The sequence below is a fragment of the Diadema antillarum genome, unplaced genomic scaffold (assembly GCF_040938485.1).
Source record: "Diadema antillarum isolate AM-2024a unplaced genomic scaffold, OU_Dant_1.0 seq00000160_RagTag, whole genome shotgun sequence".
Taxonomy (NCBI): Eukaryota; Metazoa; Echinodermata; class Echinoidea; order Diadematoida; family Diadematidae; genus Diadema; species Diadema antillarum.
This window is the reverse complement of record NW_027271231.1, coordinates 2418739-2443872: the sequence shown is the minus strand read 5'-3', so window position 1 is coordinate 2443872 and position 25134 is coordinate 2418739. Positions and strand designations below refer to the sequence as shown.

Below are 25134 nucleotides of genomic sequence, written 5' to 3'. Positions count from 1 at the left end.
AGAAATTCTGTGAAAGGATGTAAATAATGATAGCGAAAGTTACAGTTTTATAGCTGCAAATGCGTTGCTACAATATTGTATCGTGTTGCGGTATAAAAACTGACCTTGTATTTCTGACCCAAAGAAAAAAAAATGATATTGATTGTGGTTTGGGCGTCAACAGCTTATTTCATGTGTGCTGTTCGCTATGTGTGTGTGTGTGTGTGTGTGTGTGTGTGTGTGTGTGTGTGTGTGTGTGTGTGTGTGTGTGTGTATGTGTATCATAATTATGTGATATTTTCAAAGAACAGATTCACATTTTGATACAATGCCCATCCCCCCCCCGAAAAGTGATGGTGGGGGGGGGGGGGGGGGGATGAAGTGCCCAGGCTTGATTCTTCAGCTCCGACCAGGTGGCACAGAAGGGATACCCGTTACCAGACGTTCATTGCATATCACGTTCAATTTGGATTCAATATTTATTAGGCCAAGTAAAAAAAGAAAGTAGTTTCTCGTCCGGGTTTTTTGAGCAAGGCGATGAGGGAGGTCCTTACTATTTGATATCTTACTATTTTTTCGAGGATTGTCAAAATGAAAGTAATATGTGTTTATATGTGTGAATACTGTGATATATATAAACCACTTATCATTTGAGTGATGCACAATTAATACCAAATCTGCGTATATTGCTGTTTATGCATGACAAGTATACCAATTTAACTACTCTGTGACTGTATTCATTCAATCATATCAAGGGTATGGAAAAAAAACACGTTTTTTAAACATAAAATATACACATTTATGCATCACTTGTTGAACCTATGAATCCAACCATTATCTCTGGAAATGCGTAGCATTATTTTTGCCTGTCAACACAACACAAACTTACTGAGTTATAGATCTTTTCTCATATGAAAACTTATTCGCTCAAGGATTTAAAATGCCGCAGACAGTACTGCCATTTGTCAACCCTGTGAAACAACCACCTGATTTCCTTTTTACTGAAACACAGAATACGAACCAGTTGAATACTATTTTATTCACTATATAAAGCCGTTCGCTGTGCACACGTGCGCTTGAGATCGGTTCTCTCCATCACTCCACGATTTTTTTTTTCCAGCTCCAGAACGCATGCTATGCTGGCTGGCTGGTTTCCTCTACTACAGGGAAACCCCGTTATAACGAGTTCGCTTATAACGAGGAACCGCTTATAACGAGGTGTTCGCGTCGGTCCCGTTTTCCTTTGAGTGTAATGGCAGAACGAATCGGTTATAACGTGTTCGGTTATAACGAGATTCCGGTTATAACGAGGACAATTTCGGTAAATCATGATAAAGAAAAACATGAGCAATTTGATCGGATACAACGAGGTTCCATTTCCTGACCAAATTGCCGCTTTCAAACATGCGACAAATGAAACATTGGAAACCGAAATCTCGCTATCCACGTCTTTTCCCGTTTTGCAGAGAACCGTTCCTTCCATGTTTTCTTCTTAATCACGCGATAAGACACAGGAACACCTTCCGATGTTCCTACTAATTATTAAACATAATCATTCGGTTTTCTTTTTCGCGAGAAACGCGTGCGTGATATGAGGTCAGACCACAGCGCAACGAGAAAAAAAGAGATAACGCATTCAAAAACTTTTCATGTAGCGACAATAAAATTTGACCAAAAATGGACAATTGGAATGCGTGTGCAACTCATCATTATATCCTTTCCAATTTTAGTTCCGACTTCCAGTTCTTTTGCTGATTTTGAGCAAATATGAGTTTGGATGATTAAAGGCGAAATAATAAAATCATCGCCCCGATCCCGCCGGGTGACAGTAGCGTTAAAATAGTTGAGTAACGCATGTTAACCTATACTTATTCGGTGTTCAGAAAAAGAAGCAAACACATTTATTAGTTTGAACAGATCTGGATTTGTTCATTATCATTTAACAAATGATAATTTAAAGCAGAACTATAATTAGTGAAATCATCGCGATCCTGCCAGGTGACAGTAGAGTAAAAATAGTTGAATAACGCATGTTAACCTACTTAATCGGTGCTCCGAAAAAGAAACAAACGTGTGTATTAGTTTGAATAGATCTGGATGTGTTCATTATCATTTAACGACTGATAATTTAAATATGAGTGTGTATGATTAAAGCCGAAATAATGAATGAAATCATCGCGATCTCGCCGGGTGACAGTAGCGAAAAAAAATGTTGAATAACGCATGTTAACCTAATTAATCGGTGCTCGGAAATAGAAACAAACGCATTCAACAGTTCAAGAACGGATGTACAAAACGCGAAGAGATTTTCGGAAGAAAATAAAGAACGCATTTTTAATCCCTTCGAGCGCAACGATAATACATTGTATAAAATTACACCCAAATGATTCTTGAAATTATCAAATTTCCGCTGGGCACCAACAGCGTAAAATACCTCGCAAGTTAGCGGTAAACAACGCACGTATGTTACTCTGAAATCATCGCGATCTCGCCAGGTGACAGTAGCGTAAAAAAAGTTGAATGACGCATGTTAACCTAAATCACAAAAAGAAACAAACGCATTTATTAGTTTGAATAGATCTGGTACAGATTTGCGTAAACAGGATGACAACCTCCCACATTCAATCCTGTCACATATTTTCAAGAAAGGTCGTACAAAACGCGAAGAGATTTTCGGAAGAAAATAAAGAACGCATTTTTAAACCATTTGGGCGCAACGATCATACATTGTACATGTGTACAAGATTACAGCCGAAATGATTCATGAAATCATCGCATTCCCGCTGGGCACCAACAGCGTAAAAATACCTAGCAAGTTACGGTAAACAAGGCCTGTATGTTACTCTACAGTATAGGCCTATATTTGCCCCCATATTTGCGCTGGTGTTTAGAAAAGGCTTAACAAACAAGAATTACAGTAAAGAATTAACTTATCATTTCAGCCTCTATATTTCTTCGTCTAATTATTCACAAAATCTCCCTTTATTCTCTCAATAATAACGCTCAATAATTGTGTAATATACAACGCAAAGGATATGTTTAAGTTTCATCGATGGGTATATATGACGTCATGCTTATGTTTTTCTTTGTTTTTAATGAGTATGGTTACAACGAGGTACCGGTTATAACAAGGTAATATCGCCGGTCCCACGGATCTCGTTATAACGGGGTTTGTGGTTACATTGCGCAATCAATCTAGCAGCACATGAAGCGGGCAACAGCACGAGAGAAATGTACAGAAGGTGCTCAACGTCCTGTCTACATCACGAAATACCGAGTGCGCTGTACATCACAGCCCAGGCCCGCCCATCCACCAACTACAGTTCAATTGCTTTGTGGGTCATTCCTTCTTGCCGAGCTCGCAGTGTGAAATGCATGCGTTATTACATACGCACTACAGAAGCTACAGCTGTACTACAGCTAAGTAGAGGACGCAATTCAAGGCGTAATTAGAAATAAGACATCATTATTGGTAGGTGAATTGTTGATTTTTTTTTTTCGGCGGCCGAAAAAAATAGTAAATATCCAAAAAGTCGATGCGGCAACTGAAAATCGATGCGGGCGGGGAGCGGGCTGGGACGAGAATTATGAATTTCTTGGTATTTTCAGCGCCATTTTGAAAATAGTAAATAGTAAAAAAATCGATGCGGCGGCCAAAATCGATGCGCGCGAGGACGAGAAACTGGTTTCTTTTTTTACTTGGCCTTAGTCAAATCAGATGAATAGAATGCTAAATGTTTCAGCAAAACCACTTCTGTACAAATCTATGCATGGAATCAAATCGTTTCATGCACGTTTTCAATAAATAGTGATACTAAAGACAACTGCAAATGCGAATGGAGGGGATGCAGTCAGGAGCACACAAGCCTTCCACTGCTATGTATAATAAACATCTGCACTAACTTTTTCTTATTGACATGAAACCAGAATTATACGTATGATTATTATCACTGATAGGAGACGTGTGAGGTGACGACATAGCCTACTCATGTCCCTTAGTATGCGATTGCAAAGCGATCGATTTATCATTGTTTGGTGAAAACGTGAAACGTGGTTATGTCGGCTTAAATAATATGATAGAAACCTGAATTTCTTTTAGGTAATACATGTACACAGACACGGTAACCCCCTTTTTTTTTTGCCATTACTATTTCTTCGTACACACAACTTTGTATACGCTTCCATTGAACTGCAGATTTCATCGAAACTTCATCCTGTTTTCTCTACCCATAATACGCTAGATGAAATATTATTTTAGCACATTCTTAAAGAAACACTTAAATCATATTAACATTTTTTTTTCAGAACGACAAAAATCAACTGTCACAATGCGTTTTACTGTAATAAAAGAAGATCATATAATAAACTGAGCTAGAAGCTATTACATCATTAAATTTTGCAACCAACATCGTCATGTTGTAAGATTAGACCGCACATTCTGAATGATCTTACAATCTTACAATCTACAGTTCACTTTCACTCAAAAAGAGCGTATACCACTGAGACAGCCGCACCTTTCCTTCTATACAACTAATGAATCTTAAAGGGATGGTACAGTATTGGTGGAGATGAGAATTGGGCTTTTAACTTTTTGAGAGATACCAAGAAAACACTTATGAAATAGTACAGAGCATACCATTTTAAGAGGAATTCAAAGTATATTTGATGAAAATCGTGTTTGGAATGACTGAAACATCCAAAAACAAAGTAAAACAAAGCGATCGTAATGAAGTGTGGGTCCCACACTTCTTAGAATCGCTCTGTTTTGGATATCTCAGCCATTTCAAAACCAATTTTCGTCAAATAAACGTTGAATTCCTCATGGAATTACATACTCGTTCATATTTCATAACAGGTTTCTCATTATCTCACCACAAAAGGTTAGAAGCCTGAAATTAGGTCTCAATCAAAACTATACGATCCCTTTAAGGGGCGATCACACATAGCCGGTTTAGATGGAGGTTCATGGCGATCCTCAAACAATGGCGGAAAAACACTTAAACGCGATGTGACTACGTTCTACACTTCTAAGCACGTTTTGAACACGGCGCTAACGCGGATTGGCGCGGTAGTAACACGGCTCTCCAAGAAAGGTGGAGGAGTCCATACCAAGCCGTTGTAGTTGGATGCAATCAGAGCCCTTTCGCTCGTCTTCAATGGGTTACAACAAGGAGGTATTGCTTTGTTAGGTACACACAATCCAAAAGAAATTGCCAAACGTTGTAACACCCTGTGTATTTACAGATTGACATAAGTGATGCAATAAGCAATTGTCTTCAAGTTTCAACATGCTTTTTTTCTCTCTCTTTTAACTTTTAACATACCTGTATAAACTGTTATTAACAAGATATACATGTAAAAGCAGAATCCAACATACTAAGTGGTTTACAAATTTCCTGTTCATTTGCAGGTTTATATACATCAAGTGATGTAGAAGTACTTGCTTGTTTCAACATCTTTTTTTTTCCCTTTCATATATCTCTTTTACAGTCAATAAAAAGACATACATATCAAAGAAGAATATAGTATATCTACATAGTTTCCTGTTTATTTACAGGTTCACGTAACATAATAATGGAGTTTTTTTTCAAGTTTCAACATCGCTTTTCCCTCTACTCTCTTAAGTTTTAACATACTAGTATCTGTATCAACACGTACTCCTACAAAAAGGCATACATAATCACGAAAGCAGAATCCAACATATTTACATAAGTCTTCTGATCATAACTTACAGGTTCACGTAGCTGGCCATCTTTTAAGTTATCAAACTTTAACAAAATTATGAACACGCCTTTTAAAGTAACTGATGTACTATGCAACAAACCTACCAACTTTTTGAATATTATTTTTTTTTTACTCTATGTTTTAAAATAAAAAAAGTAATAAAATTTCAGCATTCAATATAATACTTACCCGATCTAGTATTATGGGTTCATCTTTGCTTTTTTCCCCATTTTTTTTATTGCTCCGCCACGAAGTGTCGCCGGAGGCATTATTCTCTTTTAAGTTCAACATTTGTTTTTGCATGAAACGTTATGGCGGTGTTGACACGGTATTATCACGGATCTTGTGGTGCAAACACGGAGGAGCCGTTCTTTACACGGTGGACGGCGTTTTGAACACTGTCCATTTCAAACCGCCGAGACCGCCACGAAAAATTAAATATGTTTAATTTTTCTGGCGGTTCTCCGCGGTTCTCGGGGTTTATGGCGGATGAGTGACGAATGACCAGGGTTTGTGTACGGTGTGAACACGGTCTTTGGCGGAGCACGGCGATTTGCCGAACCGCCATGAACCGCTATCTAAATCGGCGATGTGTGATCGCACCTGAGTAGCTTAGCTCATTATTAGATTTCCTTCTTACTCCGAAACTTTTTTTTAAACCTTGCGCATTATGTTCTTTCATTCATTCCTGCATAGTACATGTGAATTGGCTTGCATCTGTAGCAAAATTAAAGGTTTCATTAGATTGTACAAATATTTTTGTCCTTTCCAGTTTTTTCAGCTTTAACCACCGCAGACGGAAGTGATATCCTCAAATCGAGGTTTCGAGTTTTTCCGGTGATAACGATTCCTTTGCCTGCTTTAGAATTTCAGGAAAACAGGAAGAGAGGCAGGAAGAATGGGCTGAAAATCGAAAGAGTTGTAAATCTCGAGTAGATTAAGTTCGATCAGTACTCTGGTTAGATTACTTTCATTTTGAAGCCCCTTAAAAATCGAAGTGAAAGAATCTCATGAAACGATCAAGTTTATGTGTAAAGCAAAACAAGGAGAAAAAATATAGTTCGGCGAACAGGATGTAAACTCTTTCTGTCACGTCTGTGCCAATGAGTTTAGTAAGCACAAATCACAGTCACACATACATACATAAATTAATGTGGCATGCAGAAGATTAAATTACCAAACCAGCAAACAAACAAACAAATAAACAAACAAACAAACAAACACACAAACCCATCCTACCGCAAAGAGATCTCAACATATTTCCCACCACCAGACAGATAATGAATCCGTGTTTGTTAATCGATGGTATCAAATCCGATTCAAATACGTCAGCCGCTCGTCTCGATTCTCTCTCCACATGCTATCGCACAGGTCAAAAGAAACACATTACCTTGGCGCAAAGGTCCCGGATCACAGGTCTTTATTATTATGTGTCAGGCATGCTCAACAACGCCCAATATGCAGGGCGATGAAGTTAAGTTACTCAGTTGTCACGTATATCTGATAACTAAATTGTTACGTTCACTCACTCGCTCACATTATCATGTTTGATATCACGTTTTGCGTACTTTCATAGAAATACGTTTTGCTAGGTGTTAAGATACTTTAACCAAGGTCCATGCGTTAACTAACCTTCCACAAATTTTTAACAAAATAGATATAAATTGCCACTGAGAAAAGATTAACATAAAGGAGGTAGAAAACACGAAATGGATTGACACGAATCTCTGTCCATGATGTCGTGGTGTAAGAACAGTATGCATGGCTATGTAATGACGGTACTCAGAAGGTTCGTTAATCCGAAATGTGGTGCGTATTTCAGAAGGTCCCTTAGTATCCACTTTTTTAAAAAGATTTTTGGATTAAAGAACCTACGGAGTAAAAAACCTTCTTCAATTTTTTTTTTTCATTTATAGAAGCTCAGAAATAATGATCCTTTTGAATAATGCAACAAACATTTGGATTAACGAACCGTTTTACATTTTCGGATTCACGGACTCGTTCTAAGTACAATAGGGACTTTGTGTGTTTCGGAATAACGAACCGTATATTCTTTTCGGTGATCAACAAATCAGACTATGATACGACAAACCTACGACAAAATAAATTATGTAATTAAAGGTGATGAGAAAAAATTAACTCAATGAAACAAAACAAGAAATATCAACTGATCAAACAAGTCAGCAAACAATAAAAAAATGTCAGGTACCTGGTGGATAAAATAATGTCTGAAAGCATATTTATGCCAACTCATGTCATGCGTCAGCAGTGACCTGTAAAATGACGGCTTTTGATATTATTTTGAGCTACAATAGATACAACTGATGGTATGTTTCAATACGTGTATAATTCGAGATGTTTTGGCTGTTTACCTTTACAAAACTGATGTTCAGCACTGTCATGATAAATCCTGTTTCTCAGTTTGATTAATGGTATGGAACTCTACTCCCTCAAAAAAAGAAAAACCCAGACAAAAGCAAGCAAGCAAAAAAAAAAAAAAAAAATCGAACTGGAAAGAAAGATTGACGTCGACAGTAAGTTTAGATTCTACGTTTGATATGGTGTCATTCAGTCCTAAAATAATGATTTCTGGCAAAATATCAAAACTGAAAAGACTACTGATTGGAATTTGGGCGGTGATTTTGCTCAGTCGGTTGCGTGTCTGCCTCCATGGAGATCCAAAGGACCTAGGCTCGATTCCCGAGTCTAATTCAGTAATCTTGTGTGTTATAATACCGTCCCCTCTGAAAGAGGCAAATCACTCTGTCCATCGGATAGGGCATAAAACTCATGCATGTAAAAGATCCCATAAATGCACGTCATTAGATATCATCGTAAAGAGCAGGGAGTATAATAACAAGGTGAAGTGGTCCTGCCGCACACCAAACTGGACCCCAATAGAAGACCAGCTAATGCAGCTAATTATGAGCTATCTAGCCATCTTCTCAGATGGAAAAATGAAACAAACAAAGAAAAAAAGAAATAAACAAACAAGTCTATGCGTCATGACGAGAAGTATTTTTCGATAACAGAAGAAGTAGAGGCATGACGTCATCCTTAGCCCTGTCCATCGTCCATAGTGCCCTAAAGATGTCTAATGTCTGAAACACACACACATACCTTATCTGTTGATTCTACCTGATGTCATATTACTTGTAGTCTAATGCAACTTTAAACCTTAAAGACATAATTAAAAATTTGCAGATGAAAAAAAAAAACCCAGCGTTAGTGCATTACAATAGTTCCAAAATGTGAGTTAGGGATAGAAACAACCACTGTAAAAATTTGAATCCGCATAATCGATGTTAAATGTTATTAAATACACAGAGTGTTAACAATAATTATGATAAAAAAATGTCCAGACTAAACCGTCTACAGTTATGGTTTATCGAGAAAAATATTGATATCTCCTTATATTTTAGGTTTTATTGCAAAAATTTTATATGGTAGGATCTTTTGCGATACAACAGACCTACACATGCATCAAATGTGATATCTTGAACATTTTTAAAATCACTTTTCACAAAGGTAAACAGGACTTTTAAAGCTAAATAACCAGCTTTAGAAACCAAACGATTTCCGGAATCTGTAAATAAACATGAATATTTTTCTATTGGAATTCTCGTGTAGTTTTCTTATTCAGTAAAGTATCTCCACATTTCCTTGGGAGCTTTGTTATGATCATATCAATGACAATATTTTAACGTTGCATTCCCGTGTAAACAATATAACCCAGGATACAGTTTATTAGCCCAGATTCGTTGTAATATATACCGCATTTAGGTGTAAACCATATTTATGTTTTTGTTTTCTTCTAAAAATGTGCAGTACATTAACACGCTATAGCACAAAAAGTCGATTTAAAATACTCATGTCCTTCCCATAGAGCCTATGGATTAACAGGATGATTGATATGGTTTTTACAGAGATATTCCTTACTTTTTAATGTTTGGTTTGAGAAAATGACCCCTATTTTTTAAATCATTGTAAGGAGGAAGGGGCTTTGTGACTTCAGTTCAATTTACCAACCATTACAGCAAATAAAGAATAAATTCCATGAAACAGGACAACACATGTTCTTGTATATCTTACCTCGGATAAAATATTACAGTTATGGGATTCTATAGGGATTGTTCATAAGACTGTATTCAGCGCTGGTAGGGTCCATGGGCATGTATGCTAATGACATGACGTAATAAAGTCTTCAGATTACAAGATCTCCCATTGCCTTGCTTGCTCATTAATTTTCGCCGAGCTTCTGTTTCAGTAAAGACAAAAAGTGTACGGCTATTTCTAGCCTGAATTTCTCACTGATTACACCGATTCAGCGATGATTACTACTAATTAGATATGGTTGCTGAATGCAAAGTAATGGTGGGATTGAACTGAATTCTGTGTGACCGTATTACCACAGAATGTGGTTCCAATAATGACACTTAGCCATGGTATCTCGATTCTCCATCATTCAAGCGTGTCTAGAAAAACATGTTTGATAACAGCAAGAAGAATTTGTGCCATGAGTGGCTATCTCCATCAACACACAGTCTGTGTTGTTAAAAAAAAAAAAGAACCACCTACACCTATAGTCAATTATATCCACATTTAGCACTTCTCTCGAAAGGCAAAACCAAAATGTTCAAGGACTAAATCCCTTTGAGATGTGGAGGATTATGATTATTTACATTTACACAACTCACATGACGGTTTTCTTTGACAGATTTATGGAGGCGTTTATTTATCTTAATCAAATACAGTCCTCTATTTTTTTTAACTCCGAGCGCGTAATGCTACAATCATTTTTAATATAAATGCTCGACTTTGAACAGGGTGAGATAAAGACTCGTTGCGCGCCGCAATTTGCTATAGAGAAGTGTAGACTTGCGAACATTATAAATATGATGCTATACGAGCGGTCTTGATGGTGCTTTCATTTTTTCCTCAACTTAGGGACTTATAAGGGGAGTAACCCTTTGTTTTCAAGCTCTTACAAATTTAAGATAGAATCAGAAATACCTTTTAATTGCCTATAAAGGACAATGAATACTTGTCAACATGTTACATTTCAACATTTCCTTAGCACACTGCAAAAAGTCCGATGTTAAATATGAAACACCGAGCTGGTGCTAAATTTCTGATGCTCATTCATGGTGTTAGATTAACACCTCCGGGTGTCATTTCAAAGTATTAAATTGTTGTTTTTTATAGTTTCTTAGTAACTGTTCTTCTTGTTGATTTTGAACTTCAACAAGACGATCAAGAATTTTCCAATAAAGTATTTGATTTTTGAAAAAAAAAAGTGTTAACACATTTACACCACAGTAACACCAATTGGTGTGGTCTTCCATTGAAGCTGGACGGGTGTCATAACACCTAATTGACATTAACACCAGGAATATCACATCAACACCATGCGAAGTCATTGTTGAATCAACACCAGCGCAGTGTCAGAACTATCACCAGCTACAGTGCCAAATTAGCACTAAAATATGCCAGGTGAACACTTTTCAACACCTTCACAACATACTTTGTGCACCAGTGGGTGTGGTCCTCTAATGACACTTAATCTGTGTTAGATTTAACATCTATGGTGTTAAATCCAACATCGATGTTTTTGCAGTGCATAATTCATTGATATCATGCTTCATGTCAATGAGTATTAGAATCCTTTTGATATTTTCTCAAGTGTACTTCAAAGTAAACTTTTTTAGCCGTTAATGTTGCGTTTACGGGACAGCACATTGAAGTCATACTCTTTAATGAGTAACTTTGCAGCGGACGTATATGTACAGCTATTTCAAATCTTGCACTGTGCAGGATGTCCGTTTCTTAACCCCCTCAAAAAACACACTCCAAAAACAAACAAACAAACAAACAAACAAACAAACAAACAAACAAACAGTCAAAACCCCTCAAGTTTAGCCTTTTTCCCAGTCTCCTAAATTCATTACCCAGCTTTATGTATGTTCATTGGCAACGACACCTCTAGATTAGGCTCAGTCGATTAACGGAAGCCGAAAACTGGGGAAAAGATGCACAATTATACATCAACATGGGAATTATCAGTCAAGGCATGACAGGCATCAGTGCGTGGGATGGCTCCCTACAATGAGACAGGTAAATCTCTTTTGTTGAGTCGATATGTGAAAATTGAATGGTGGAGAATACTTTTAAATATATATCACTCAGATATTCAAAAAGAGCGTTTAACTTTCCAAAATGTGCTTTGTGCTGAGCTGCCAAAGATGACGTTTGGGATAGTACTTTCAGGTACATTGCAGCAGGTGAACTGGAGCATGTAACGAAATTCAGCGAGTCATCGTTCTCGGAATACGGCACTACGCTGGTTTTTCAGAACAAAAGCGTCCTTTTATAGACTTATACAATATTTCTTCCCATTTCCCATATTTCGTAACATGCAAATAATATGAGCCTCTCTCAGACCATGGACCTACTACACATGGACATACATCGCTCGTTAATCAATTAAAACACCTGTTTCTGTCATAAGCGCCACGATAACATTTAAACATGCTTTCCCACTTTGATCTCACCATAACCACCGACAGCCAGCCTGGATAAACACGAGACGACGCTTTGAGAAATCTCAACAGTACATGCGCAGAAGATGATAACTCTATCAAATAAAGTAAAATGCATGTGCAGTTGTAGTGCATAATATTATTGGAAAATCATAACTAAGCCAAGCTAATTTGCGAAATGCATGTACTTTACGAGAGACAGCAAACATTTTGGCAGGTTGATTGGGATTTGTGATCATTATTCCCCCCCCCCCCGCCATTTTTCGCATATTGTTTCACTGCACACGGACAGTAACGGAAGACGACATGTATGTCTCAGCATTAAGCAACGTTACATTACTTCAGTAATTATGTTTTGTGACACACAATTTGTCATGTTTTGAGGTTTGCTGCTCCCCGTCATTGATGTTTATTAAGGTAGTTGAGACTGAACAGGCACCTCAGCCAAATAAGACCGAACTGACTTACATGACTGAGGGAAACGGTTCTTTTGTCAGTGACGATGCACGATTATACAGTCGTCATTGTCCAAACATCTGAATGTACTCTCGTTAAGATGTACATAATCAGGCGGCGGCGGTGATGATAGGATCAAAGAAAGACCTCCGTCCATAGTCCATAAATGTGTTGTAGGTCCATGCTCAGAGGGGTACAGTTTGTTATTCCGAAGGTTTGTTAGTTAGCATCTTTATTTAATTTCGAATTAACGAACTTTCGGAATTACAAACCGTATTCGATTTTCGGATTTGCGAACGTTTGGAATAACGAGTCTTTTCCTATTTTCGGTTTAAGGAACCTTTGGAATAATAACCCTTATTTCATGATTACGAACTTTCGGAATAACGCCCGAATGTTCGGATAAACGAAATCTATTTCACTTTCGAAGTAACGAACATTTAGGTTTACGAAATTTGTGTGTTTCGCAATTACGAACATTATTTCATTTTCGGATTAACGAACCTTTCGAATAATGAACATTACCCCTCTCAGACAAACTTTACCTCTGCCTGTAATCACGACGTGAGACAAGGCAAATATGATAAGGAATGAAAACGATAGAAGGCTAGTCTTTTTCCTTTTTTTTTTCATCCACGCATAGCTTGCTTTCACAGAGACACAACACGAACACACACACTTATACAAACATAAAACACACAAAGAGAAATAATGGAACATATCAAAGCTGAATGTGTCAAGATAAGAGCACACTAACACTTTTGTGCCATAATTGAATAAGAAACAAAAGGCAATTATTACTTTTATGAACGAGAACAATTAGTTGGCATAACAACAAATACAGTCACTTATGTCATCACATTTATTATGTCATATATGACAATGTCATCATCATCACCATCGTCATCACAATCTCATATCCATTAGTCATCCTGTTCTACCATATGGCACAGCTCCTATTACTGGGCTGTTAAAGTAATGCTTGAGGATCTCCCGCTGCATCTTTCCAGCAATGGTGTCTTTGTTTCTTTCTGTATGCTGGACGTCTTCACCCGCGATATGAGCCTCCTGGATCTTGGAAGCACGTTCTTGTGGTCATCTTCATCATCCACATTACCATAGTGGAGAACAGAATAACGGATCCTCAGACACAGCATTCAACGATTTCCGCACAATGGAAGACCTTGACTGCATGGTGGTGGAGCGAACTTGCCACATCTTGGCCAGGATTTCAAATGCATTCTCCACCACCACCACGTCCTCTGCAGATCCTCTCGTCTCTTTGGAGTTTCCTGTGACCATAGCTTCATCAAGAAGGTCCTGATTCCAAATGTATCTTCCAGATTCATTACTTATGTTCTCAGAATATGAATAATGCAATAAGTCTTGTGTGAAACCCTGTCTAGAAACACTTGTTCTTCAGTCAACAAATGTATACCCAAGACCAAGCATTAGTAATGTCATTATCTTATGTTCTGTGAAAGAACTGATAATGCAGATACATTGAATTGAATTAAAGAAGTGAAAAAAAATGACATATAGACTTGCCTCATTTGGGTAAGGCTCAGGAACCTCCGTACTCCCATCTTCAAGGTGGCTCTTGAGCTCAGGCTCATTGAAGATCTGAGCATCACATAGGACCTATAACTTCCACATGCACTGATGTTCCCTCCCACAGAAACTTGTAGTCTTCGCCCAAATAGGCCATGAGGACAATAGAGGAGACGCCCTTGTGGTACACAGAGCCACTCTTGTAAGGTTAGTTGGTGGCTGCATGTTTTGCCATCTACATAATATCTATCAACATGAGGAACATTCCACCTGCTTTGGAGACCTCTCTAATTGGTGTCAGTACCTCTGGAGTGGTAGCGCAGGTGATGACCTCATCCTTGCATTCCTCTACAATGTCATGGCAGACTTCAGGAATGATGAGGCTAATGGTGATCCCAAGGAGTGTTTGAAGCTCCTTGGTGATTCTTGCATGCGGAACCTGTACATGAGGTTGAGATATTTAGCACCTGAAGCCAGAAACCTCACAGTGATAGTCAGATTCAAACCAGGAGGTAAGTGCGTATTTAATTCCTCCCCGAATTCTCTATGGTATAGGTCCTACTATCTGCATTATTCATTCAGTCCATTCCTCTCCTCTGAGAGCCATGCCCATGATCAGTCTTGATTTCTGGTGGGTCTTTTCCGCCCAACGTTTATTCTTCTCGCCTCCTCTGCATCTCTTTCACGTCTTGTTGGGGGACAGCACAAGCTAAAGTAAAGGTAGCAACATGATCCAGGGGCTCCATATAAAGTGTTATGTTGTTGACATGAGACTGATGAAAATGGGAACCATTCTCGCGGCATTGTTGATACACTCGGGACACTGGGGTTACTTTATAAGTATACACTTGAAGTATTTGAGCTGCATTCTGTTTGAATCCTTCGACGTTCCTGCTATTCACAGAGTGATCTAACTACATTCGAGTTGAATTCGTACAGCAGTCGAGGCACCTTCCAACTAGAATTTAGACAGTAGGTGCATTCTAAACGTTCTGACCGCATTACTGGCGTTCTGGATATTCCTACTAGTTTCTATTATAAGTATTCCAACAAAATTCAAGCTGCATTCGCGACCGGGATTCGAGAGCTGATACATGTACTCCCGGAATGTGTGAGAATCTAGGTATTTGAACAACACTTAGTCAAGGCTGTACAAAGTTTAGTCAATTTGAAATTTCCGCCTGAACGTGGCGCGAAACTTGAACCTTCTTCGTTCCGGCTGTAAATAATCACAACCCATTGACTGGCTCTCTGCTCAAAATCTAGAGGTCCACAAAAGTTAACAATACTTCTTTTTTTTATTTAGAGATTGACGTTGGTGTGATTACTTTAACATTAATGTAATCATTTCAAAACCCAAGTATCTTTCAGCCTACAATTTCAGCAAATTTAAGTACTGTTAACATTCATGGCTGGTTAAAGTAATATGAAGTAAGTGAAAATTTCGTTGGTTATCAGCTGCTTAGACTATTATACTGTGAAGTTGTCTCGAATTGCATTCTTGGTGCAAAACTACATCGATGCTATGAATATTTGCCCTTTCCAACGAACTACATTTCTATATGGAACTAAAAAGATCGTCAAATTTTATCGTAATAACTTAAGGATAAGCTGATTTTTTTTTGTGGGTTTTTTTGTTTTGTTTTTTTTTTGCTGCCATGAGGTACAGCCACCAGTGAATCTATTATTCAAAGTACATTCAACAAACATTTTGCGTGTGAAATAACTCAGTTGTAACCAACTGTAACGTGTTTGTTTTCACTAGACACAGCGTTTATAGTTTGGAATAGTTGGTCTTGATAGACCAACAGCTGTTTTATCAGTGGACGGCATTTCTCTCACGTAGTGAAAAGCTGCAAAAGAGCACGGGGAATCAAACTTGGGTATCGAAACAATAGACCTACGGTTATCGGCTCTTATCAAAGGGAGAACGAACTTCACGCTCGACTGGACTTTCAACGAAGATTCTGCTTGGATCGAAAGATCAGACCCCTTTGACTCCCAATAAATAATAAAAAATACAGGCAATAAGTTAGACAGCCAGTTCAGAGAATTAAAGATTTATGGAACCTAAGTTTATCATGTGTTGGCATGATAGTTAGTCACAGTTACGCATGCAAAGCAATGGGTTGCCACGTGACGTGATGACAATCTCATCATCGCCTCGAAAACTAACTCAAGATGGGAGCACCGAGTCAGGATTTATTAACAGTAAGTCCTCTGAGTTTGCCTACTGAATGCATTGTGTGTTCATCGTTGGGCAAAATGTTGAATTCAAAGCGCCCACCTTCGCCCATGCGTTAAAGTAGGCAGTAAGAAAAGCTAATCAATGATAAGACCATTCTTCGATTAAAATCAAGTCAATTCAGTACAGCTAAGATTTTTTTTCCCATTATTACATGGATAAGTTCTCTCAAATGTAATTACAAAAAGTTAATGTAATACAAAATAATTATTATATAATTATATGAACATGCATTTTAAAGCGTAATAGCATGCCACTCGGCAATCATGGTTTCACGTGCTGTTAGTTCGGAGGAGGCATCAACATGTGGATATATTCTAACCTATGCCCTCAGTAGGTCCACACTTACGTGCGTGATCTTTAGAGTATTATTATTCAGTTGTATCATTTTGCAACGTAATGGAATTTAGGGGTTTTCCCTGCCTTTCTGAGACAATGTAAACTCCCTGAGCATTCTATGCTGTTCTATGCTGTTCAAGTTCTGTATGTACAGACAGGAGGTAATGCACAGATAGATGAGTAAACATGTAAGAAATCTCCCGACCTATACTTTTCTTAGGATTTGTTAAGTTTAAGTGAAATGAAATACATGTAGTAACTTTGGATGATACAAGGCGGTCGCAATGCGTATCGTTTCTACTTTAATTCGCTTCGTCTTTTATTTCAATGACGGCATCATTATCCATTGTAATTTCTCATTGTCACGACCAACAAGGAGAGGGTCTTGCAATTTTCTATACCATGATATCCATCCAAACCGTCTTATTCATCAGTAGACAATGAGACAGTCTTGAAAAAAGGCCAGACCAATATGCATTCTATACAGAAATAAACAGTAACTATATATTGCCTCTGAGGACCACATAAGGACAACAGCAATCAAGGCAACTTATTAACCTTAGACTCATGTGTATACTTGATGAAAAATTTGACAGAAGGCCAGTGACTGTCAACCATAGGCTTAACACTCGTTTTGCCTACTATACTCCAAACAAGTTCAACCATTGAATAATAATTCAATTAATCTCCTCTTATCACAGCTTTTGTAACTGCCTGCACCTCACATTTAAAATAAGACCTAGCGGGCATTTCATGAAGTATTTTGTCGGAGATTTTTTTTTTCTGACAAACTGTTAAGCCACCAAAATCCTTGCATTTGATTGGCTAAGAACAAATTTGTTAGAAAACAATATCCAACAAAAAGCTTTATGAAATGCCCCCCGGGTCGTTGTTCGACAACATTCATTGAATTAATCAGGATTTAGCTGAGGTAGAAGTCAAAGTCCATACATGTGTGTCCGTGCTTGACTTTAATCTTCTCGAGGGATTGTAATGATGGTATGTTGTCATTATGGTAATGTATCTTATGTGCGTTGGTGTCAAACATGGTCAAACAAAGGTACTCGTCACAGCAAACACACTGCTTACGTGCTAAGCAGATAACCTCTTTGCGTGTCTTGTCGTGATAGTCACATGGAGCGTGAAAGGAATATTGAAAGGTTCGCATGTAGTCTATGCACCTGTTCCGAGAAGAGGGTTGCGGGACCAAAAACTAAATAACTAAGTAAATGTATTTACATAGATGATGGGTACACATACAAACAGAGATGACGCCTACTAGCATAAAGCCATACCATCTTGTCTGCACAACTTTATGTCTTTATACTGAAAGCTTCGAGGGACTGAGGAGCGGGGATTTGTACAAACGCCAGAAAATGTACAAACTATAGATTAAAAAAAAAAATCTTCTTCTTTAAAACCCAATAAGAAAGAGCTAAGTTAGTGTCTTGAAGACATTCAAGACTGCAGTTTAAAGTTTGCTAATGGCAGATCCACGGGGCCGGAATTTGGGGGGAGGGGTGAGCAAAACTTTCACATTTTCAACACCTTCTTAAAAGTATAGTATAATATTGGTGGATCGAGATGAAGATTTGACTTTTAACTTTTTTGCGACATACCAAGAAATCAACTATTAAATAGTACAGGCATACCATTTCTAAAAGAATTTCAAAGTGTATTTGATGAAAATCGGTTTTGAAATGGCTGAGACATCCAAAAACATAGTAACACAAAGCGATCGTAATATAAGGTGGGTCCCACCTTTTATTAGGATCGGTCTGTTTTGGATATCTCAGGTATTTCAAAACCAATTTTCATCAAATAAACATTGAATTCCTCGTAGAATTACATTCATATTTTTCACATTTGACATTTCACGAGAGGTTTCTCATTATCTCACCACAAAATGTTAGAAATCTGAAGTAAGGCATAGGTCTCAACCAAAACTATACGATCCCTTTGAAAACTCCATGACAGTTCTTCTTGAAAACCCTCACAACGGATTTTCACCAAACTTGGCAGAAAGCTTCTTTACGGTAATAAGATCTGAATTTGTTTAAATGAGCCCCTCCCCTCCCTCAAGGGTGAGAGGGCTCAAAGTCCCGTAACTTTGAATCTTTTTCATCTTCTTTTTGGGAAGCAAAAAGATAGATTTTTAAAGTTAGTGCTATGAAGACATTAATGACTGAAGTTTAAATTCAGGATTGATAATTACGGAACCAGGGGTGCCCTGTTCGAGGCGGGGTTGCGGGTGATTGCGGCAAAACCTTTACATTTTCAGCTGCGTCTTGAAAACCTTATGACAGATTTTCACCAAACATGGCTAGTAGCACCACTAGGGTAATAGAATCCAATTTTGCTCGAAGGGGCACCTAATCCACAAGGAAGGGTATGCGGGCATTATAGGATACGGCGAAGGCCTAAATTTGTGGGATTGTTTGAAATAACCCCAACAAACCAGAAGTGATAGAGCTAACGCAGTGCTACATTAGAAAGTAAATTTATGGATGTAATTTTCAGTTTGATATGGCGGATTAGGGGATGGGGGGGGGGGGGAGTAGCGGAATTTTCGCATTTTCAGCATCTTCTTGAAAACCCTATAGCAGATTAATCCCATTCTATTTGAAGGGGTGGTGACAGGGCTAATAGAGTGCTATCTTATGAAGGTTTAGGCCTACATTAAAGGACAAGTTCACCTTCATAAACATAAGGATTGAGAGAATGTAGCAATATTAGTAGAACACATCATTGAAAGTTTGAGGAAAATCGGACAATCCGTTCAAAAGTTATGAATTTTTGAAGTTTTTGTGCAGTAACCGCTGGATGAGAAGACTACTGCAGTATGTGAATAACTTAGATGTCACATGCGTACAACAATATAAGGAAAATATAAAGAGAATTTCACAAAATTTCATCTTTTGAAAAAAGTACACATTCCTCCGACTCGTTACCGACAAATGTTATGGGTAATATTATTCCCCCTGCCTTTAGAAAGAGGCAATTCAAGTGCTCTATTATTATGCGAAAAAAAGTGAAAATATGTTGAATTTTCTTTACATTTTCTTTATACTGTTGTACGCATATGACTCACAAGCTGTAGTAGTCTCCTCATCCAGCGGTTCCAACACAAAAATTTTAAAAATTCATAACTTTTGCATCGATTGCCCAATTTTCCTCAAACTTTCACTGATGTGTTCTACTAATATTGTTGCATTCTCTCAATCCTTATGTTTATGAAGGTGAACTTGTCCTTTAATAGTTTCAACTTTGCGATGGCGGATGAGGGGATGCCCAAGGTATAGGGGCGGGTTTTTTGTGGTTTTTTTAACGGACCTTTGCCCCAACCCCACCTCGCCATGGACTAGGTAATCACTTCTGGAACTAGACAAGATCTTTTTTTTTCAACAATCCCTTACTTCGGTGCCTTTGCCTACTCCCCTCGCCTTCCTCCGGACTTGGTGACCCTCAGAACAAAATGGGATTCCATTACCCTAGGTCTGCTCCCTGCCACGATTGGCGAAAATCTGTCAAACATTTTTCAAGAAGATGCTGAAAATGTGAAAATTCCTCCTCCTTTCCCTCCCCTACCCCAGGCATATCTTCATCCCCTCATCAGCCATCGATGGCAAACTTGACACTACATTCATAAATATACTTACCAATGTAGCATTGTATTTATAGCTCTATCACTTCTAGTTCTAGACAAGATTTTTGTTTTCAACAATTCCTTAAATTAGACCTTTGCCCCACCCCAACCCTCCCCCCCCCCCCCCCCCATCGACTTGATGCCGGGACCCTTCTAACAAAATGAGATTTTTTTTTTTTAACCCTAGAAATGGTACCTTCTACGTCTGGTGAAAATCTGTTACAGGGTTTTCAAGAAGGTGCTGAAAATGTGAAAGTTTTGCGCCATCTCCCCTCCCCCCCCCCCCCCCGGCCCCGTGCAGGGCACCCCTGAATCCACCATAAGCTAACTTTTAACTGCAGTCATTAATATCTTCAAAGCAGTAACTTAGCTCTTTATTATTTGATTTTAAAGAAGAAGATAAAAAATACATAATTTAGGGACTTTGAGGCTACAGCTCCCTCGCGGGTGGTGGGGGAGGTGCTCCTTTAGATAATTGAGATCCTATCGCCCAATGGATGCTATCTACCAAATTTGGTGAATATCCGTTGTGTGGATTTCAAGAAAATGAAAACGGTAAGAATTCATGCACAGTTTTGATACAGATCGAGTTTCTCTACCATCGGTAGGTAATACCGTTGAAGTAAATGATTTGTTCCCGGTTAGACGTTTGTACATTTTCCGTTGATGCAATCTTCGAGATTTATACATATCCCGACGAGACGTTTGTACATTCCTTGGCGTTTGTACAAATCCCGGCTCCACAGGGACTAGATAAACAGTATGTTGCTGCGCATCCTCGCCTCGAACTTTGATCGATCAAGAGCTAATTTGTTTGCAAACTCCGCCCACTGAAACCCCTGCAACCCGATCAAACGAACTCTATTAACAAATTAAACGACGTGTTTACGTGTATCTCCTTTCAATTCCATATAATTATGTGGGGGCGCTATATTATCGTTTGACCATACTAACATCACATCGTGCAACATTCCTACGTTGTCGAGAACTTGAGAGTAGAGACCCTTATTGTATATAAAACTCGAAAAGTCCTATTTTACCTGAGGTATAATTACATTGCAAAAGTTATAAATCGGGTTACTGCGATAATGCGTGTTACAAACTTCTGTCATTGGAAATACCCGTGTCGTATTTTTGAATGTATAATACGACAAAAGATATTGTAGACTTTAATTGGCAAAAGAAAAAAATAATCTGTACAAAATGTGTTCACTCTAAAATGTAACTTAACTTTGATAGTGTAAAAGCCCCACAACAGAACAGTCAAAGCATTCATTCGGATAGAACCTAACATAATATCTCTACGGAATTTGATCATTGATTGATTGTCTCTTGTATCTGAAATCGCCTTTCTGTTTTTAAAATAGGCAAACGTATTTTTAGCTTCGCAACGAAATTAATTCCTTGAACACTTACGAAGTTTCAGTTTCCTCGAGTAAACCTTTTTGACACAACGTCCAACTTACCAGCAGTAGTCTATCATAGACTAGTGTACTTATTTGTTCACAGTCGTGCATAGTCCTGATAACCACAATGTATGGACATGAGTCATTCTTCTTCTTTTTTTCGCACTTTGTTCCTTTCAGATCTTGGCTGTGGTTCTTTTTGTCATGTTGAGTGGTCATCAGATTAGAAAAGCTTTTGGTTGCCATGGATTCTATTTGGTGAATGTCAGCTTAAGATATGAAACTTTTAGCAGCCTGACCGCTTCCATTCCATAGAGTACTGTTGCTGTCTTCCAGAGCACTATAGGATATAGGTATACTAAACACACGTAAGGCAACCACAGATTTAGGCTTGAGGCTTTCCTGAGCTATTACAAACAATCTCTTCAGTATTCAATGCAGTGAATTTGAATGGAATCGTCTCTGGTGAGGATGGTAGGACAGAAAACTGAAGGATGACGAGGTGAACACAATAACATCATGTTTGGCAGTGTTCTCTTTCTCGTATAGTGCTTTGCTAAAATGATCACTCGATGATTTTATGTACATTTATGACAGATATTGGAAAGTCATGAGTTCTTCACAGTTTTCTTGACTCACGTTGGTAACATAACAAAGTGCAGAGAAACTATACTATCAACATACTTACATATAATTGATTATACTCCCATCATTAATGGATTTGTGTATGCGCATTTCTTTCTGATAACTCTGAAAGATATGCATTTCCACCGTACACCCTGCATTCTGCCAACGTGACCAAGGAGGTACTAGCCTAGTACCCCCTTGATTCTACAATGGTGAAGATTAGTATGTAGGCCTACATTCACCATGTTCGTATGCTTGTGTGCGCATGAATCATAATAAATTGTGAATCGTTATGCCATGACGTAACACACTTTGAATTTGAAGGAAACTGGAGATAAATTGATGTCGTGTTTTGACACAGAGCTTGGAATATTGACATTAATAATGATGATAGTTAAAGCAATTCAAGCTTTTGGAGCAGTTAATTAATGCATACCATGCAATATTTCTTATGGCGTGGTTTATTAAGGCGGTGCATGTACAAAGAGAGACTTTGTTGAAGCAAAAAGTTAATCCCCAGGGTGTGTTTTGGACGTGGTTCAAAGACATCCCACATTACATTTCGTTGGATGGCGGGATGACGAAACACAATTCCAAATCATCAGTGCTCGGTATGGTGTGGCACATTGAATTAAGTGCCTAAATTAATCGTTCTCTGAAATAGATCCAAACTCTGATGTACAAGGTATGCACCCCTAAAGACAACACGTGCATCATAATTTACGAGAATTGCAATGTACGGTAATCACCTAACTTCAACTACTAGATTTCTAATAGAGACACATAGGCCTATCTGACGCCGACAATAATATCGCTCGATTTTCCTCACTGCAAATGGCCTACAATAAGACGAACAACGCAGGGATCGAGAAGATCTAGAAACGCTCTAGGAATGCCATCTATAAACCTTGTTGATTTCGAGGATGCTATGGGAAGTCGTTTTCTAGTTCGTCATGTGGTTAGATTGAAGCACGAAATCTTCACTTCCATTTGTGCTGCTGTGCTATATAAATCCCTTTTTTTCGTTTTAATTGCCGGGATACATGTCTACCTATAGGATCCGCATGAATTGACGGAAATTGGTAGAAAAAAAAATCGCATATCGGCATTTACTTACCCCAAAGATTATTCTTTTCGTCCCCTTAAACTCTGAATCGAATGGGCAAAAGAAAAAAAAATCCACCCAAATCCAATGCCTCCACGGATGAGTTGGTACGAAATAGACCTGTTGTTTGCTACGACTTGATTTGGCGTGTTCTTTGCTTGGAAGCGTGGGCTGTAGCAGGGGAAAATTTATGCAGGCGCAACTCGAGCCAAACGCTGTTTGGCCTGGCTGTAATTTTGCTTTGCTGTCACTAATTACATTCGAGAGCAGACATCGAAGCCTCGCGATGCGATACATCGATACTGAAACAAAGGCGATATTTATCTTAAGAGCTCGACACTCTAGATCTATACATACACACACTCTCAACCACACAAACACGCAAACACACAGTCGTACCTTTTACAATCTACAATTAAAAAGAAGTGATTTGTTTCTCCTATATATCTCAATGTGTGTCATATAATTATCATACACACTGAATGACATAATTTTCTTACACTGACATGCTTCAATGAGTACATACATAAATTGTTCTGAACAATCAAAGCAATGCATGTATAATGTACACCAAGATTATAATCACCAAGTATACGAGACTATATGCGACAGGCAATAATGTACCCCAATAAGCCAGTTCGGAGTTCCACTCTGCGCATGAGCAGAAAAAAGGTCATTCGGACCAACAGGCACGTTGGTTTTTAAAGTCACTGGGATAAGCGTCTGTGATGTATTATTATGTATAATGATTATTCATGTCATCCTTATAAATGCTGCTTTGCCAGCACATCCACCTGACAGCAAAAGTGGTATTTGGCAATATCGATAGAAAGAGGTTGTTCTTACATTCAATGTAAGATAATGAAATGGATGCTTTCCCAAGTGTTAATTGACGGATCATTCTGGCCATCTGGTCTATGCGAGTTCATTCTTTGTTTAAGCAGGGTTGATGAATACCATAAATCGTTGCGTAAAGCTTATGCATTATGTCGCTCTGAAAACGAGTGAAGAGCCCCTTAACCGACTGAGAAAAAGCAAATAGAAATAGTTTGCCTTCAAGACTGTTGGTGATATATCTCTAATCATGATATCTAAAACGTCTGTTATTTTTTGCAGTCTTGGTATCCCAAGCTGTCTTGATTACAACAGACTTGGTAAGAAAGCAGCATGATTCCCATGCAACCTTAATTCATTTGCATGCCTTTTATGAGTTTTCATTTTGTTTCGTCGTGTTTTTGGCAAACGTATTGTTGTTATCCAAGTAAAATGGCGGTCTTAAAGAGACAAAGACTGAGGGGTCTTAAAAGTGTTCTTTTTGACCGGAAGTGCATATTCTTTTAGAATGAAAACTCCATGAACCAAACAACACCAAAGTGGGCAGGCTCTCCAGGGGAATAACCTATGACGTCATCACCACCAGACCCAGCATGAAACGGAGACGTTTATTGGTCAAAATCAACTCAATCGGGCTGACACTGAGGTGTCTTTTTTCCTTCCATTCTCAATTTCTCTCTTGG

General features: G+C 38.3%; 1 protein-coding gene across 1 annotated transcript in view; it reads right to left on the bottom strand.

Moving 5' to 3' along the window:
* LOC139727963 (uncharacterized) overlaps positions 1-23809 on the bottom strand; it is a 50040-nt gene extending 26231 nt beyond the window's left edge. Inside the window, exon 1 of the mRNA XM_071638937.1 lies at positions 23630-23809. The gene's annotated coding sequence lies outside the window, so the exon portion shown is untranslated. The remainder of the gene's footprint in view (positions 1-23629) is intronic.
* Positions 23810-25134: the final 1325 nt, after the last annotated feature.